Source organism: Zonotrichia leucophrys, chromosome 3, assembly GCF_028769735.1.
Source record: "Zonotrichia leucophrys gambelii isolate GWCS_2022_RI chromosome 3, RI_Zleu_2.0, whole genome shotgun sequence".
Lineage (NCBI taxonomy): Eukaryota > Metazoa > Chordata > Aves > Passeriformes > Passerellidae > Zonotrichia > Zonotrichia leucophrys.
The window spans coordinates 93185336-93203368 of record NC_088172.1 but is presented as its reverse complement, the minus strand read 5'-3'; positions in this window follow the sequence as shown (position 1 = coordinate 93203368).

The following is an 18033-nucleotide window of genomic DNA, read 5'->3' as shown; positions in this document are numbered from 1 at the left end:
CAGAAACAGAGGCACAAAGGCCTTGTGCTTTGCCCTGACCTCAAAGATCATCATTGATGCTCCTCAGCGTTTTCACCAGGAGCTGCAAGGAAAGCAGTGGGCTTTTCCTTTTCCCTTTGGGGGCTTAATGGGACCATGGCTGATGGCCTGTCCTGCCCCAATGGTCGAAGAAATCCATCAGGTAGTGCTGGCAGCAAGAGCAATAATCCTACACAGAAATGAGAGGAATAGCAGATTTGTCTTTACAAACAAGCTGTGGGTCTGCTGGTAGATAAAACTAGCAATGTGAGATAAAAGATACAATGGGAAGGATTCCATTGATTGATGAATGGAAAAATATATTTGCTTTTACAAATCAACTTTAGGTTTGCTGATAAACGAAATTAGACGTTGAGAGATGAAAGAAACAATGGGGAAGAAAAACCCCTAAATTCCATAAGAATTAAAAATTAAAAGGGAAGGTTATAGATTAGAGGGAAATATTCGGTATCAGGTGTATCAGGAAGTCTGTACCTCTCAAGTACCTCAGCCAGTGGGGAAAGAGAGAAGGGAAATGCCACTGGGAAATTGGGATAAAAAGGAGGCTGCATCCTCCAAAAAATTGAGAGGTCTCAGGGGAATGCCCCATGGCCTCTCCCTTTATTTGAATAAAGCCAGAAAGGACTCCTCTGTCTCCCTTTTGGACATAAACCTCTGGTGTTTGTGGATTAATTTTCTTAACAGAAACAATCCCTCAAATAAGCAAAACCAGAGAAATAGCTGAAGTTCAGCAGTTATTAAAACACATAAATCCCTGCTCATAAACCCCAACGTCCCCACAGATCAATGCTGTAAGACACATCTGAAGCTTTGTAAACTAGAAGAGGTAATAGGATTAAAGCTGCAATATGACAAGACAGCTAATTTTTTAATTATTTCTAACTCCTTTCTAATTCCTACTTCATCCTGAATATTTAAAAACCTTTCCAAATGTATTTCACAGGTTTCAATAACAACCTAGTAACTGAATGTGGCATTATAGCAATTTATAATCACATCCCAAAATGGGGATCTAAATTAATCTTTCTACATCTCATTAGTTTAGCTATCAGAGATCTTTTACAAGATAATTGGCTTTCAGTGGCTTTAATTTAATTTAATTTATTAATATCTTACATTTATATTTCATAGATGCTGTTTTAATTATTGAACTGATACATTTCAGAAACATAACTCTTTTATACAGCATGAAACTTTTGCTTTTAGGGCTCTAGAGCCTTTTCAAGATGTTTTAATGATAAATAATAAGTCCTTGTTTGTGTTTGCCTTTAGAGTGGATATCAATTTACTTTTGCCTTAGGTTCTCGCAGAGGAAAATTAGATCTTATTTTGGAACATCCTGTTTTGTAGATGAGGCTGCCTTTATTGTTAAACCAAAGCTTGTTCCAACTTTGTAATGCCATAAAAGCACAGACGAGGGGAGGCAGCAGCGAAAGGATGTGGAATAAGGAGCCAATTCACAGCAGGCAGGTATTTGTGCAAATTATTCACTGGGCAGCAGAGTTAGGGAAGCTGAAGTCTCCCATGGTGTTGTGTCCCATGGCTGAGCTCCCAGTGCTGGCACCAGAGCTGCCCTGCCTGGAGCTTCTCTTGCACCCATCAGGTGCTTGCCCTACCTGCACCCTCACCACTGGCTGGGTCTGGGGGCTCCCCACATCCCCCTGGCTGATTAATCTGCAGCAACACAGTGTGTGGAGCTTCCAGCCTGCCAAAAACTTTGGCTGAAATGTCCTCCCTGAATCAGTGAGGACAGACAGACAGACAAGCACACTGCACAGCTGACCCCAAGAACACCCTTCCTTCGGAAACCAGCCTAAAAATATGTTCCCTCCTGGAGCAGAATAGCAGCATTGAAATGTCTGACAGTAAATGTGATGGTGATAATTGATGCTTAATGAATAATCCAGGGTAGCTTTAATATTTAACTTCATAGAATACCTTTTGTCCCCAGGAGCTCAGCCAATTTATAAAAGGTGTACTTTTCCCCTGCAGGGCCTTCTTTAACCACGGAATACACCGTGGTTTCAGGGGCACTGATCTGCACTGGGCAGGCTGCACAGCACTGCAGCAGAGAGGGGCCTTCTCCCTTTGTCCTGCTCCAGGACCTGCTCTGAGTGAAGCCATCTGCAGCACCTGGGTTGGGGCAATCCCAGACATGAGTGGAGACAAGGAGAACTCCTTGAGAGCAGCCCCAACGAGGACTTAGGGGTTCTCATGGGTGCATCACCAGCAGCACTGTCAGCAGGCTGAGGGAGGGGATCCTGCCCCTCTACTCTGCCCTTGTGAGCCCCACCTGGATTCTGTGCCCAGCTCTGGGGTCCAGCAGAAGACAGACACAGACCTCCTAGAGACAGTCCAATGGAAGGCCAGGAAGATGCTCAGAGGGCTGGGGCACCTCTCCTATGAAGACAGGCTGAGAGAGCTGGGGCTGTTCAGCCTGAAGAAGAGAAGGCTCCAAAGAGACCCTAGAGCACCTTCAAGTACTTAAAGGGGACTTATTCAAAAAAGGGAGAGTGACTTTCAAATGAGCAGATTGGAATAGAACAAGGGGAAATAGTTGTAAACTAAAAGAGGAGCTATTTAGATTAGATGTTAGGAAGGAGTTCTTTGCTTAGAGGCTGGTGAGGCACTGGCACAGGCTGCCCAGGGAAGCTGTGGATGCCTCTTCCCTGGAAATGTTCAAGGCCAGGTTAGATGGGGCTTTCAGCAGCCTGGTCTAGTGGAAGATGTCCCTGCCCCTGACAGGAGTTTGGAACTAAGTGACCTTTAAGGCTCCCTCCAACCCACACCATTCTCCAGTTCTATGAATTCACCTCGGCCCTGTGACTGTCAGAGGCTGCGATCCAAGGCCCCACAGAGCTGAGACTTCCAGTTCTCAGGTGGGAATGAATTTCCACCCGTCACCTTGCTCATGGGGCCACTTTCCAGGTGTGAGCTGTGCTCCTGAGCACTGCCAGGGAGGAGCTTTGTTCTGAGACCTTGCGGGAGCAGCTGAGGGGCTGCAGTGATGCCTGTGAAGGCTGACCTAGAACAGAGACTAGATGGAGCTAAAGAATAAATTAGGAATTTATTAGGAGGCCTCAACAGATCCACCTTGGGCAGCACAACACAAAATGGCCACAAAATGCATGACCAGTCACAGGGTCTCACACTTTTATTAGTTTTGGTCCATTAGCATATTGGAGTTCATTGTCCAATTACAGCTTTAGCTGAAGATCCATCCTTGCTTTCTCTCTTCAGTCCACGTTGTTTATGCTCTTGGGCCTGAGATCTGGATCAGCTGTTTTTGATCCCCAGCTAGAAAAGGAATTGCTTTGTCTCCCTGCTCTGTGAAGAGAGCTTACTGTCCCCTAATACAAAGCCTAGACTTACACACTAAAGCAGCGCAGAAGCTGAAAAGTATAAAAGCTAAAACCAGAGGCATCAGCAGAAGCTGTCAGGACCAGACCTCCTCTCCCAGCCGAACCTGGAGACGAGGAGGAGCCCCTCGCAGACCCCCGCAGCTCCGCGCACCCCTCGGGCCCACGATGGCTCCGGTGCCCTCCGGCCGGGCCCGCGGTGAGAGCGGCCGGGCCGCGGAGGCCCCGCTCGGCCGCGGGAGGCGCAGGAAAAGCGGCCCAACACCCCCCTCTGCTGTCGGCACACACCGCTGCTGACACCGCCGCCCTGCAAAAATCCCCGGCCCGGCTCATTTGTGCAGCTGAAGCATGAAATAAGTGTTCATTAGAGCGGAGCAACAACCATCGGCAGCGTCTGCTGGTGGCATGTAGTACCTGAAGGCTCTGAGCCTCGGGTAAAGCCAGTTTTGGGTTTAGACACGCACGGATAAAAGTCATGGCAGTTTTTACTTAGTGACATCCCTTCCTCCCTGTCCCCAAAAGAAACAAGCTTCTTCTCTTCAAAGTCACTCTGCCCCACACCTTCTGCCAAATTTGCTCTTGCAAGTGGTGACTTCTTTGGACACAAGGCTGACCCTCTGGTGTTGGGCTCTGTTTGCTGGGTGTGGATGGCAGGAGGCCATAAAACAAGGCAGATAGGTTCCTGTTTTATTGTCATGTTGGCTTGGGCCAGTTCTACAGGGTGGCCCTTTTATTTTAGATACATTTCAACATTTAAAAATAACTTTATTTGTAAAAGAATGTTGCAAGTCTTTCTCCTTTCTATCCCCATTACAAGTGCTCCAAGATGATTCTGCTTTTTCCTGTAAAACCTGCTGCAGTGAGGACTTTTTTGATAATGCAGCACCCCTAAGCCATGAGGGGTGTCTTCCAGCTGTAACATTCAGGATCTGGGAGAAGGCACCTCAGTGAATCCTTAAGAGCTCCACTGAGCTCATGGCGCTGCAGCTGCTGCAGGTCAGGCTGGGACAATTTTCCCTTCTCCAGGAGGCTCCCGACATGGCTCAGCCACAGTTCATGGCTTCTCCTTGATGGCTTGTTATTAAAACTGTACAAATACGAAATTCTTCCTCCTATTAATCAAATCAGCAAGAAGGTCAAGTGGGTTCATTTTAGATCAGTCAGAAGCGAACATTTCTGGTAGTTTGGTTTGCTCAGCAAAATTAAAGAACTTCCCTGAAAGAAGTCTGAAGCTCACCAGGACTTCTTTATACTGGGATTTACCCCTAATGTCTGAAGCACTGGTGTGACTGTCTGCTGACTTGGGGTGACATTTGCAAACATTCCCCTTTAGTCCAAACCAACCTTTTTTTAGTGAGTAAATGATTGGTCCTGCCATGACCCCGTGCTCTATTCCTATACTAGCCAGAGATGCCCAAGTGTCACCCAGGGTCAGCTCGTGACTTTGGCATCATGTGCTCTTGCCCCAGACAGGCAGAAAGGCAAGTGTGTGATTTCTAGACAGCTAGGAGACTTCTCTTCCAAAAATACATGAAGAAGTCCTCAGCTGCCACCCAGCTCTAGCTGTTCAGGAGCAGGGATGAGCAAGAGGTCCAGAACATGAGCCAAAGTCTGGATCTGCCCTTCTATGCTTCCACCACTGCAATGTGAGCATTTTTGTCTGTCCTGCCAAGAGGCAGGGCAGAGAGTGTTCCTCATTGATTAAAAAAGGCAAATCAAGGTCCCATTAGATGCACTCCAGCTAGGGACTGGGACAGGGATCTCACTGCATTTGAGAGGTGAGATACATTAAATATAACAAAAAAATCATCTTCCTAACAGCCTGCTCTTGTTCCTCTCTACTAAATATATTTCCTGGAGCCAGACCCAAGTTCTGCATCCTATGACTCCTGCATCAGGGATCTTAAAATTCCTACTGATTTCAGTGGGATTGGGTTGAAGCTGGGGGACCAGCAGGGAGCATGTCCCTGGGTGGCAGCTGTCCCTGTGTGCTGCAGTGGGGCTCCCCAGCCCCCAGGACAGCATATTCCTGGCTGTACCAGAGCACAGTACAGCGTGTTTCGTCCTTGCAAAAGGTTGTTATAAATGGTTTCATTTCAAGGGAGCTCAATTAAATCTGGGAACTCTTGCAACAAGTTTCACTCCTAATTGTGGCTCGGAGACTTTGCAATGGTCAAAAGACAAACTGATGGTGAGGAAAAAGGCAAACAACAGCAGGCATTTCCATGGTGTCCTCTTTGCTGCTTATTAGCTGTGCCCTGTCACGTACAGAGTACTTCGAGCACTTCACATGTCACTTCCAAGACTGTCACATTTCTCTTCCTAAGTTTCCATGTCTTTTAGGGAAGAAGCCGAGTACACTACTTGCCAAAGGCACCATCCCACTGCCTTTGGGAGATAAGATTCTGAAAACAGACACTGCTGCACCTGAAACTAACCTACAGCTTTTGAGCTCCTTCCCCAGGCCACAGGAGATCAGTCCTCACCAATGATTTCTAGCTAAGCACGGTAATGAAACCCACAGGACATCAGTCTGGCAGATGCTTTTTAATGGGACCTGATTGTCCTGAGTCCTGAGAGTGGCCTGGTTTCTTGGGGATTACAGCTGGCCTTGTTTCAACTTTCATCTCAGCTGAATGTGATCGCCAAAGTCAGGTCAGTTCTCTGAGTGGGTGGTCTCTGTGCAAGCCAGCCCTCACAGTGAAAACCAGCATGTTGCTCCATTCTCCAAGGGCTGGTCCTGGTGCTGGGACTGCCTTTCTGCAAGGCAAAGTAAGACCTTTACTTTCCTTTCCCCAATTTCTTCATCTATAAAAATACACCTGTGGATAGGATTATCATAAACAATGTCATTAAATTGTGCCTTGGTCTTTGCTGCTTTGTTTGCAGTGATTCATGCTGCAGTTCTTACAAATACAGGTCAAACAGGAGCCAGAATTCAGCAATCACAGTCCTGGCTCTTCCCCATCCTAAATGCTGACGCCCCCAAGGCAGTGGGAAGGACTCTCCTGTAGATGACCCAGAGACACAAGGTCCCTCAGCATCTCCTCCTTCCAGTCAAAGCAACAGCAAACTGGTTGCTGGTTCCCTGTCAGCTTTTAGCAGTGGGTTTTGTTCTTTGGGAGCAGCCCCACGCTGTGTTTCAGCAGCCTTGGTGCAGGGGCAAGGCTGGGCCAAGTAGGAATGGGGCTGTTTCGCCCTCCTTGTGCCACAGCGCTCACGTGTTGTGTGTGGGAGCGGTGACAGCTCACATAATGCAGACTGGCAGGTGAGCACGGGAAATGCAGCACGGGTCACGTCTCTGTGAGCCAGGCTCAGCCTAAGTCTCCCAAGATGCGTCACTAAGACTCTTAGGGCTAAATCCCTCCCTGCCCAAGTGCAGCCGGCAGCAGCCCTGCAGCAGGGATGCACTCAGGCCCCACTCCTGCCCAGATCTCTGCATTGGTAGCACAACTTGTCAAACTGCTTGTTGGTGAGCTCCCCATAACCAGGGCTTAACCTCCCCAGGCAATGGAAAAGATTTTACCTTTCTGTACCTGAGAGCAAGGAGTGCAGCTGGGGAGCAAGGCCCTGCCAGGCTGCCTGCAGGTTGTCAGGAGGTTGTGACCGTCCAGCAGCTTTGAGGGGGCTGTGATTTGGGGAGTCTCACCTGGAAAAAACACAGCAGGGCTTCACAGCACCCTGGATGCAGTTAAGCACATCTCCCTGCTTCTTACAGGCAGGAAAGGGACAAGGGATGGGAACCCAGCTGGCCCTTTGGCATAGAGGGGGTACAGCTGCCTCCCTGTGTGCTGGGCCTTTGCTGAGGGCAGGCACTGGCACGGGGAAAGGCTGACCTTTGGGTGGCCATTCACCATGGCAACTCTACAGCCAGCACTACCCAAGCTTCTCTCCCACAAGTGTCCCCATGTGTACCTGGCTCTGTCCTAACTCCACAGCTCCCATGTTTTGCCAGTCAGATCCCAGTCACCCATCCATCTTGCATTCATCTCTCCCCATCCCTGCCCCTCCTTCTCCCATCCTCTCCTGCGACTATTACTAAACTGATCTCACCAGTCTCCATGTGGATTTCCTGCCAGCTGGAGAGAGGTCCTCACACGTATCCTGGGCAGGCCAGGCCTATTTCTGCCCCATTCCCTTGCTCCCCACACCTGAGAAGCTTACACCCTCCCAGAGCAGAGGCAGGACACCCCAGTGCCTGGCAAGGCAAGTGACAGCACCTCTCATGTGACAGTGAGAGGGAAGCCTTATCCTTTCTTTCCCTGTGAGAAAAAGGTAGGAATAACATGCCCAGCCCCTCCAGACTGAGCAGACACCCTCACAGCATTGCCCGGCTGCCCAGAGCAGCACTGATGTAACCAAGGGCCTTGTTTCACACAGACAGCAGCTTTGGAAAGATTTAGTAATTACTGCCAGAGGCAGCAAAGCTGAGAGCATTCCTGAAACTGCTCATTAAATCCCCAGGCCCTTGGAGTCCAGGGGCTGCCTGGTGGCTTCTTGAACACAGCAGGGGCAGGGAGGGGACCAGGCTGCCCCAGCTCCCTCCTGCCCACCATGCTCAGCCCTCCACCCTCTAGCAGGTGCCTCATCCCCACTCTGAGGAGCTGTGTCCTTTCAGGCTGAAGATGGCCATGTGGCCATGATGGCCATGTGGCCAGTGCCCAGCATCTCCAGCTGGGCGGGTGCTGGCCCCTGTTCCCTCTCCTCATCAAGGATTTCTGCAGCAGTGGGCACCGTGCCCACACCCAGCACCCTGTGGCTTTGTGAATGAGGCAGGAGTGTTTGTGGGGTGGCCTGGAGGCTGTAGGGGAAGGTGTGATAGAAGCTTTTCTCCTGAGGGCTCTGCTGTTACACACAGGGCTGCTCTGCCCAGTCATGGTTTCATTTCTGGGTACACACAGATCGGGGCTGGAGCACAAGAGGCCATTTGCCTCTATGAAAAGGTTATACAAATGTTCTTCAATTATCTGGGGAAATAAGTGATCAGAGCCATCCTTCAGAAGCTGTAGCTGTAGGACACTGCAGAAGTGCCTGTGCTTGAGACCAACTGGGTGGATGTTATTGCTATGAGGACATTGCTGTACATTATTTGGAGGTGGCTTGTCCCATCTGGAGAGCAAGAGGCAAAGGGGGGGTCTGGCTACTGTCATCCACCCCCTGTGTGGGGCTGGAGAGAAAGTGGGGCCAGACCCTTCTTGGAGAAAAATAGCAAGAGGCAGCAGGCACAAATTGCAGAGGGAAGTTCTGGTTAGGGAGAAAGAAAAATGTTCACCATGGGGATAGTGAGGCCCTGGGCCTGTTGCCTGGGGAGGTGGTGGGATCTCTGCTCTAGGAAACACTTACAGCTCACCTGGACCAGCCCTCAGCTACCTGCTCAACTTTGCAGGCCAGCTTGGCTCCAAGCAGGGGCTGGACAGGAGGCCCTGGACCAGTCTTTTCTGCCCAGAGCTGCTTTGTGCTTCTGTTATCCACATCCTCCACATCCATAAGATATTTATGCAGTAAACCCAGGAGTTTACTGATGCATCACATCACCAAGGGTCAGTCCCTGGAGCTCCCTAAAGCAATGCCTCAAACCAGCCTCACAATCCCAGCCTCCCTCACCTCCACAAGTTCCCCAGGCAGCCGCAGTTCAGAGCAGACCTGGATTTATTAACCTGGGGGAAGCACAGGAATTTCAGGCAAGAAGCTTTGGTCCATCTCACAGGTAGGTTTGTCAGCCAGGGTGTCTGAATCTTGAGTTGTGTGCAGAAGATGGTTTGGGGACTTTGCAGTCCTGTTTCTGTGACAGGGATGAATATGAACGACTGAAGGACAGGTGCTGCGCAGTGCTGGACCCAGCTGTGTATAAAAATACACTGTTCCATCCATCTCCACATAATAAACACATTAAAAAGGAACAAGGTGTGTCTCCAACTGTCTCCAAGGCTTTACATGGGCCAAGCTACATTTTTTTTTTTACCTTTTTACAACAAATGGAAGTAGAGCAGTGAGTTGATTTCAGGGGAGAGAAAGGAGTGGGAGGTAGAATATCACATCCTATTTCCTCTTTTAAACACTTGGCAAGGGAGAGAACTTTCCATTCCCATCTGGCACAAGCAGACTAAACACAGGTTCCTTTCTGATAGCCATCTGCACTCTTCTGCTACCTTTTCCCATCAGTCTTCTGCAGACAAAATGCAAACCCTCATACTATTTAAAGATTCTCGAATTCAGGGTGTGTAACAAAATGATCCCTTTTAGTTACCTTCTTTCCAAGTCACCGAGCTTCTGGTGCCAAGCCAAACAATAACCCGGTTAATCAACAGGCTCAGGACATGAAAGCAGCTCCATTTCCTATTTGTGAATGCACAGATGTTGTTTATCTTGGATCTCCCCTTGTTGGTCCCCCAGGATTAAATCACAGGCCTTTAGGTGGAGCATGAGTGATTGCTTTTCTATTGAAGCAGCTCACAGCAAGGTTTGGCCAGCCCTGCTGCTCTATCATCCTCCTTCCCACCTCCCTGGTGCTGGGTCTCTCTGCTGGGCTCCCCACAAGAAGTGGGGTGTGTCCTGGTGTCTGGGGGCATGGCTTGCTGACACAAAGCTGGGTTATCTCTGCAAGGACCTGCCCCTGGCGCACCCTCAGGATGGTGGGGCTGATAGTTCTCAAGACCCAGGGAGGCTGGGTCAGCACTGGCATTGATAAGGGGGATGAGCTTCCTTGCAGACACAGATGTGGGGCCTGATTCCTGTGCAGCTCCATGTGCAGCCAGCCAGCCCCACCTTGCAAGCCTGGCATGGTTTTCGCTAGGTCAGGGACCACCATATTTCAAATGAGGGGCTGGTTTTGGTCTGCTTCAGTAGCTGGTGCTGCAATGAGAAAAACATCCCTGGTCTGGCCTCTGTGCACTCCCTTGCTCCCAGGCACCACAGCTGAGCTGCAGGTTTTGACTTTGTCCAGCATAACCCACGGAATCTATTGGCTCCCTCTGCGAGCAGGCTGGGCCTCTGGGACGCAGGCTGTGTCCTGTGGTGGTGAGACCGTGTGGCCCACGGTCAGGTGGGTGGGACAATTCCTGCTTCATACACACTGAGATGCTCTCTGAGAAGGTCCAGTCACATTTGCCCTCTGATGCCAACTCCAGCCACCTCGCCCAGCCCTGGCAGGGGGCTGCTGGTTCTCCTGCCTGCTTCTGTAGCCTTTAATTTCAAGTGTGAAGGCCATCCTCATCCTTCCCCAAACTGCTGCAGAGCCAGGCTGGCATGGCCTCATCTCCTGTAGGGGTGGCTGCACCATGGAGGTGTTGGTGATGCTCTGCAGAGGGCCCATGGAGCATTTTAAGAGGCTCCCTGTGGGAAGCCTGCCACTTCTTGCAGCATCGCTTGTGACTGCACTCCCAACCTACTTCCTCGGCTGCCAAGTGCTCCTTTGCAGAGCGGGGAGCCATGGTGATACTTTTCCATATTGCAGAAACACCCCGACTGCAAGACTAAGCTGGTGGTGGCTGAGGCTGTGTTTGGAGACACCTTCCCACCCACAAACCCTCTGCTGCCGTCTGCCTACCGAACGGGAGTCCCCACCCGCGAACCCGGCACGCAGGCTTGCTCCGCGGCTGCCAAACGCCGAGCAGCCCCCTGGGCGCTCGGCGCGGCCCGTCCGTCTGTCCCGCAGCGCGGACAGATGGGTGCGCATCCATCCCCGAGGATGCTGCAGGGCCGGGCGCTCCCGGCAGGGAGCGTGTCCCGCACGCCGCGGCTGCAGGAGGAGGTGCAGTGCAGGGGGATGGAGAGCGGCTGGAGAGCGGCGCATCGAGACCTCGGCCGCTTTCCCTGCTCCCCCGTGCTGGACACCGGCCCAGAATGGCTCGGAGACCTGGACGGGCATCAGCTCGTGCCGCTGGTTCACGCTCTGGACGCAGTTTCCCCCTAAGATGCTTTCTGCGGGAATTTCAGCGCCCAGGTTTCAGTGGCAGGAGGGGGGACGCTCCCAGCTGTAGGCACAGGGGAGACGGCGTGTCCTGGGTGCCCTCAGCAGCTGGGAGCAAAGGGGGTGGGTTTTCTCCTGGTGCACTTGCACTGAAGTCCATACGAGTAGAGGTGGGTGAGCAGAGAATTTGTCTCGTCTTTGGAGGCATGGCTGAGGTGCCCGATTACTATTCTTCAACAGTAGTGACAGATTTAAGATAAAGCCCATCCCTTCCAGACAATGCAGCTGCCAGAGGACAGGAGCCACCAGGCTGCTTCCCACCATAGGAAGTACCCGGAGCTGTGTAAGACAAACCTCAGGGACTCCTCCTGGGGTCCTCGCTGGACGAAGGGTTTACACAGTGAACACTGCCCCACTCCCATGAGTGTAACTGTATGGGATGAGATGAGCTGGGACCAGCATCCTTTCCCTGCTGCTTTGGGAATGATAGGAGTAGTGGTGGGTGAGGGGAGGAAGGGATCATCCTGCCACATGGTTATTCTGGGCAGAGGATCACAAACCAGGGATTGAGGAGTCTCACCGAGAGCAGAACACAAATCCCCACTGGGGCCAGGTTGCAGCCTTTGGAAAGGGAGGGAAGAGCTGCCACTGAGTAGGCACAGGACTTCAGAGCTGAGCTACTTTAGCTACTCATTCCTGGAGTCCCCAAAGAAGCAATTACTGCATCGATCCCTGTCTTAGTGAGCTCTTGGAGCAGAAGGCAAAAGGGTAACTAGCCTCCACTCTTAAGTAGGAAGCTGAGGATTTCATGGGATTACTTCTTGCTCCTTGACAGATGTAGGCCCTCTTAGGTCAGAGTTAAGGTCAGTGCTGAGCATCATGGTTTGATTTAATAGGCAACAGTAAGAAACTTTGATCAGGACAGGGATGGGACAGGCCGATAACCACACGGGACCGTGCTGGCTCCTGCACACCTGTGCACATGCAGGACAGGGTGTGGAGAGGAGCATTGCTGAGACCCATGTGATCAGAGTCCCTCTCTCCCAAGTGCCTGGATTTGCTCCCCAAGCCTGGACCTACCACAAACCCAGAGGAGCTGGGTGCCTGCCAGGAGCCAGGCCAGGCACATCCTGGTCCAAGCTGTCCCATGCTCCTCATCTGCAGGGTGGCCATAGCCCACCTTTCATCCAACAAGTAGAAGAGCCTGGGGCTCTGCTGGGTCAGCAGCTATCCCCCTAAATCAGTACTAGATTTTCATCACCAATTTTCTGCCCTAGGTCCTTTCAACTCTTTTTTAACAAAGTTGACTCTGCTGGGGAAACACCAGGGGCAGCCACCCCCTGCTCATCCTCTCCCATGCTTTGTGGTGGGGACACAGTGGTTTATCTGGTCTCACAGCAGCCAGAGCTGGAGCACTGGCTCACTTCTATTGAGGCAGATGTGCCTGACATTGAGAATGTTATTCCTCCTTTGGCGCAAAAGTAGTATTTCTGATGTAAAAGCTGCCCTGTGCTGGGATAGCAGTGGTCACAGCCTTAAGTACAGCATAGATGAGATACTACAGAAGGAATAAATTCCCCCATTTAGCTCCTGTGTTTTGGTGCCTTCTTGATGCTTGGATGTTCGTGTTGCCTCTCTCCCTCTTAGGCAGGGGACTTATCTTTGCGTTTCTCATGCTCCCTCTGTCTCCCTGATGCTTGCAAGTGACCTGCCAGAAACTGGGAAGGGGAGATGTTGCCTCTAGGGTCAACTCGTCTCAGGGCACTACTCATCTGACCAACAGATTAAAAAAAGAGAAATAAATACCAATGTTTTAAAAAATAAACTCTGTTTAAAAAAAAACCCAAAAACTACACTGTTAAAAAACATACCCTGTTAAAAAAAATAAACCCGTCAATAAATAAAACTCTAGGATGATGAAAAGGGGAAATGCAGTGATTGAGTAAAGGATTCAATTTTTTAAATGAAAGATCTTCCATGCACCAATTCCAGCCAAAAGGCATTTCTGTTCCCTTGACAGAATATAAATATTAATCCAGACACTCGTTGTTCTCAATGTGTCCTTTTGTATTGGCATGATCTGGAGCCACACTGAGAGCTCACATCTTCTGCTGGCTTCCTTGAGGGTGCAGGGTGCTCACTACAACTCCATAGAGTCCAGCAAGGACACGTCCTCCTGCCCTGGACATGGGGTTCTGCTGCTTATCCATTCTTTATCCAAGTGCATCTCCTGCAGGAGCCATCAGAAGGATGGAGAAGACACCTCCTTTTGCAGGAACCTGGAGGGGATGCTGGTGAGACACCTACACATGTGAGGTCCACATCAAACCCCCTTTGCTGGGCTTTTGAGCACAATTCTCTCCTGCTTTGTGGAATTTTACCTTATTGCAAAATGGCTCTGAAATTCAGCCCCTCTGAGAGCAGTGGGCAACAGAGGGGGCCAGGGAAGCATCATGGAGACCAGGTACGAGCCCAGGAAAACTGCAGGCTATGTTGGGACATGTCCCAGGCAGGGCTGGCTGGAACAAGGACCAGGCATTGGGTGGAACTCTAGACATGGAGCTGTGCCACCTCTTGCAATGGAGAGGAAAAGAGAAGAAGAAACCAAGGTCTTCATATTTTAGGTTTCTTGGGACAGAGAAGCCATGTCCTTTGTCCTTTCCTCCTGTCGCTGCCCCTTTCACTCTCCTCATGGTTATCCACAGGAGCTGTCACCATCCAAGTCCCCAGTTCAGAAAAGTCCTTAAGCATAAACCCAATTATCAGGACAAGATTAAGGTTTTCCCTGAATGGGGCCTGCAGAGCTGGATGGAAACCAGCTGAGCCACCCCGAGCCAGCCTCATCAGAGGCTCCAGACTCAGCTCCAGCACGGCCCCTTCCTTCCTGGGGGGTCAGTGTAAAATAAAACCAGAGGCAACATTGCAAAAGCAGATCCAATTCCCAGGCCCTTAGCATCCCATCTGGGTCTATAAGATCAAACCCCTCTACTCTGATGGCTGTATCCATCCTTTTTGCTTTTCATCACAGAGTATGAGCCCCATTTTTCCTCTCTGCTCTCCAACCCCCTTCAACACGAGGCACACGGAGCAGTACAGCCAAACGTTGAGTGGCTTTTTCTTCTCAATCACTCTCTGAAAGTCACTGTGAAACGTGATGCTCTGTGGAAAGTGGCTGGAAAGAATGACACTGCGAGAGCCTGTTTTTTTCCAAGGAAATAAATAGATTGTGTGCCACGAGCACGGACAGGAGAGGGTTTGTGCCAGGTCATGCACAGGTAGGGCCATGCAGGGACAGCCCAGAGTTGGTTTGAGCTGCAGTCACCACCTCTTAGGAAGATTTTGCTGGGCAGAAGCACATGGGACAGTCTCTGGTGGTGCCACCAAGGTGGCAGCCTGCAGGTGGCAGCTGTTTCAGCTCATCTGCAGCATCCCTGGGCATGCAAACTATTTGCAAGGGGGTCATGAAACTTGGTGAAGCAAAAACAAGATACTGCACACAGTGTGTGCAGGAAACCAGAACTGGGGGGAGCCTGACCACCTCTCAGCTGAGGAGGGGGACTTAAATGCCCAAGGTTCTGGTGGAATGTCAGGCAAGCAGGAGCTCAAAGCCTGGCTCAAACATGGTTGCGGTGATGGCCTGGATTCAACTATTTCAAAGGGCACCGGACGGTCAAATCAAGCCCCAAATTTAAATTTGTTAAAATAACTTTTTTGCAAAACATTAGGACGGAGAGAAACGTTTCCATGGTTTTGTTTTTAAATTCCAAGTGGGAAGAGTTTATTTTTTCACTAGGAAACTTTCCCCGTAGGATTCACAACGCTGGCCGGGAGACAAGAACCGGCAAGCTCTGCTCCCGAATGGAGGTGACCCTGAGGGTGACCCTGTGCTGGTCACGTCGCCTCGGGCAGCCTCAGTGGCCCCTTGGAAAAGGGAGGTGGCCACGTGCATGGCTGCAGAGGGGCTGGGGTGCCAGCGGCTGTCGTGCGCTCAGCCTGTGCCGAGTGGGATCTAAATCCAGACACGCCGTGTCTTGTGTTTGCTTGGAGGCAAATGCTATGAAATCTCTTGCATTGCAAGCAGGTTAGGGGAAAATATAGGGAAATGAGCAATCTCTTTGGCTCTGCTGATGCACAAGTGTCTTCCAGGAGGATAGTGATGCTCTGTCCTTCAGCATCACTCTGCTCCTGCTGGATTGCTGCTGATGCAGAACGTATGAGCTTCCATTTGTTGGTTGGTTTATGCTGTCCTGAAAAGCAAAATATTACAGGGATTTATAAAATTAACTGAAGGTAATAAAAAAGTCAGGGGGCTCATCTGGTTCCCTTCAGCTCAACGCCCTGGAAAGCCCTTTACTCCAGCTGAAAGCCCAAGTGCTGCTGTTCCTGCCCCCAGGTGACTGGGGAATCCACAGTGTTTAATGGAAAAATACACAGCAGTGAAACAGGGACTTGGTGAACATTGAGATAAGGGAAGAAGGGGAAATCAGAGCAGGTTGAGCTCCATTTATTAGAACTGGCTGAAAATAAAAGACAAAAAAATAGCAATTTGAAATGCTTGTATCTTGCTCCTATCAATAAAGCAGAGAATGAGCAGAGGGGTTCATTCTCATTTGTGATCAAAGAGTTTGAGCTAATCCCATTTTATTCTCTGCTCCCATGTACTGCTCTGTGGTTGTGAGCTCATGGATGGCAGGAAATTCCTCTTGCTTTGTGCTCTGAGAGAAGTGACGACTGGGGATTTTAGGATCTGGGATGTAATGAAAACTGATTGCTTGGACATGCCATTTCCAACGTGGCAGCTCAGCAGCTCAAGGGTTAATTGGGCTCCCTCATTTTCAGCCTAGACATGACATAAAGGCTTATCCAAAGGGGAAAGCTTGTTCTTAGCAAGGTGGGAGCCGCAGGTACAACAGCCCCTCCTGCTCACCTCTGCAACCCCAGCTGTTCACACCTGGCTGGACAAGTAAAGCCGAAGGAGCTGTTTGTTATAGGACAACTCCCTTGCATGGAGAACGCATTCCCAGGCTTATAACACATCTTCCATCCCTGGGACACCTGGATGCCTTCAGCAAGACTTCCCCCAAGGGTAGGGACAAAGGTGCAGCGTTCCTGGTGCACAGCTCACCCACAGAACCTTACCCTGGTGGCCACAGGAACCACCCCGAAGCAGGGGAGCAGCCAAGTGTGGCTGATGGGAATCACTGATGGGAATCACGGGAGGTGTGCCTGTGCTTTCTAAAGGGCTGTTAACACATTTAGGGTTAATCACACGGATAGATCTCAGTGGATTGGAGCCAATAAAAGCACGGATACCCAGGCCTCCGGATGGGAATTGGCCAGGCCCAGGGCCCATGCTCTCACCCAGTCATTGGGAAGTAATCTGTGTACTCAGCACAGACACACACATAGACTCAGCACAGTTCGGTGTCATCCCTCTCACACCCCCTGAACGGCACTTATCTAGGTAAAAACTCGAATATTTTCCCCTGACAGCCAAGATGGCAAGGCAGAGCCCAGAGGACATTGGCAAAGGGCTGATGTGAGCTGCTTTTTCTCAGTGGTGGCTGCAGGAGCCATGGGGGCTGGATGGAGGAGAGGTTGAGCCCCATTTCTGTCCCTTGACCTCCTTCAGGGACTTTGACGTATCAAAAATTATATACTTAAAGGAATGAGCTTCCCAAAGAGGGAAAACCTTGAACTTCAAGCCCTGCTGAGCATAGGAAGGCATTCAGAGAGACAAATCAGTGGGCCTGGTGCAAGAGGGCCTGGGGCTGGGGCATGTGGGTTTTTTCATCAGCTTTTATTTTGTGCAGACACCACCAGGAAATCCATAGCAGGTGTGTATATGTTTGAGGGACACAGGCAGGGTTGCTTCAGATGAAACATCCCAGGGAATTATGTCCCCATCTCATGTCCCACGTTTTAACTGGACGTGGTGGGGGAAGAAAGCGCTTGGGGCAGGCTGGAAAATTAATTTTAAGAGACTTGACTGAAGCAGCACCCTGTCTCTCTCCTTCTCCCAGAGTGGTCTCCCAGCCTCTGCACATACTACCAGGCACTGGCCTGGGCTGTTCAGCATCAAAAAAAGCATTTTACAAGTCAAGTCTTTGTGTTCTATAGTGGAGAAATCAGCAAAGACAGCCAATGTGAACAAGTGTGTCCCAGGGGATGCAGCAGGGAGAGGGGGTCTGGGTGGACAGGCCAGCAGAACAGAGGGAAGCTGTTTCCCCAGCACTTTGGAGACTTGGCTGTCTTCTTACTCCTCTCCCTGACTCCAAACCTTGTCATCAGGGGGCTCAAGGAGGGCAAAGGGACTGTGTGCACCCAGTCCCCTCTGCTGCCTCCCTCCCTTTAACCCTGTGGAAGGTGACTGGTGGCCCTTTGCAGGGAGCTCACTGCCACCCACCTGAATTTCCACACGCTTGCAGGGGCTCGACTGACTCCTTGTGATTCATTCCAGTGTGGCACAAAGCAGCAGCTTGCTGCAGCCTGATGTGAAACACCCACATACGCTCACATTATATAATATCAATCTAAGAAGATTAAATTATCCGCTCTGAGGAAACACATGCACGTAGGGATGTACACACTCATACACAGTCTGGAGGGTAGATCAGTGGAGCTGAGGGCAAAGCTTTCCTTCAGACACACTGAACTTGTGCTTTTTTAGCACTTATATACTGGGGCAAATAGCACGTATTTGCCCGTGCATGGACATGTGTGTGA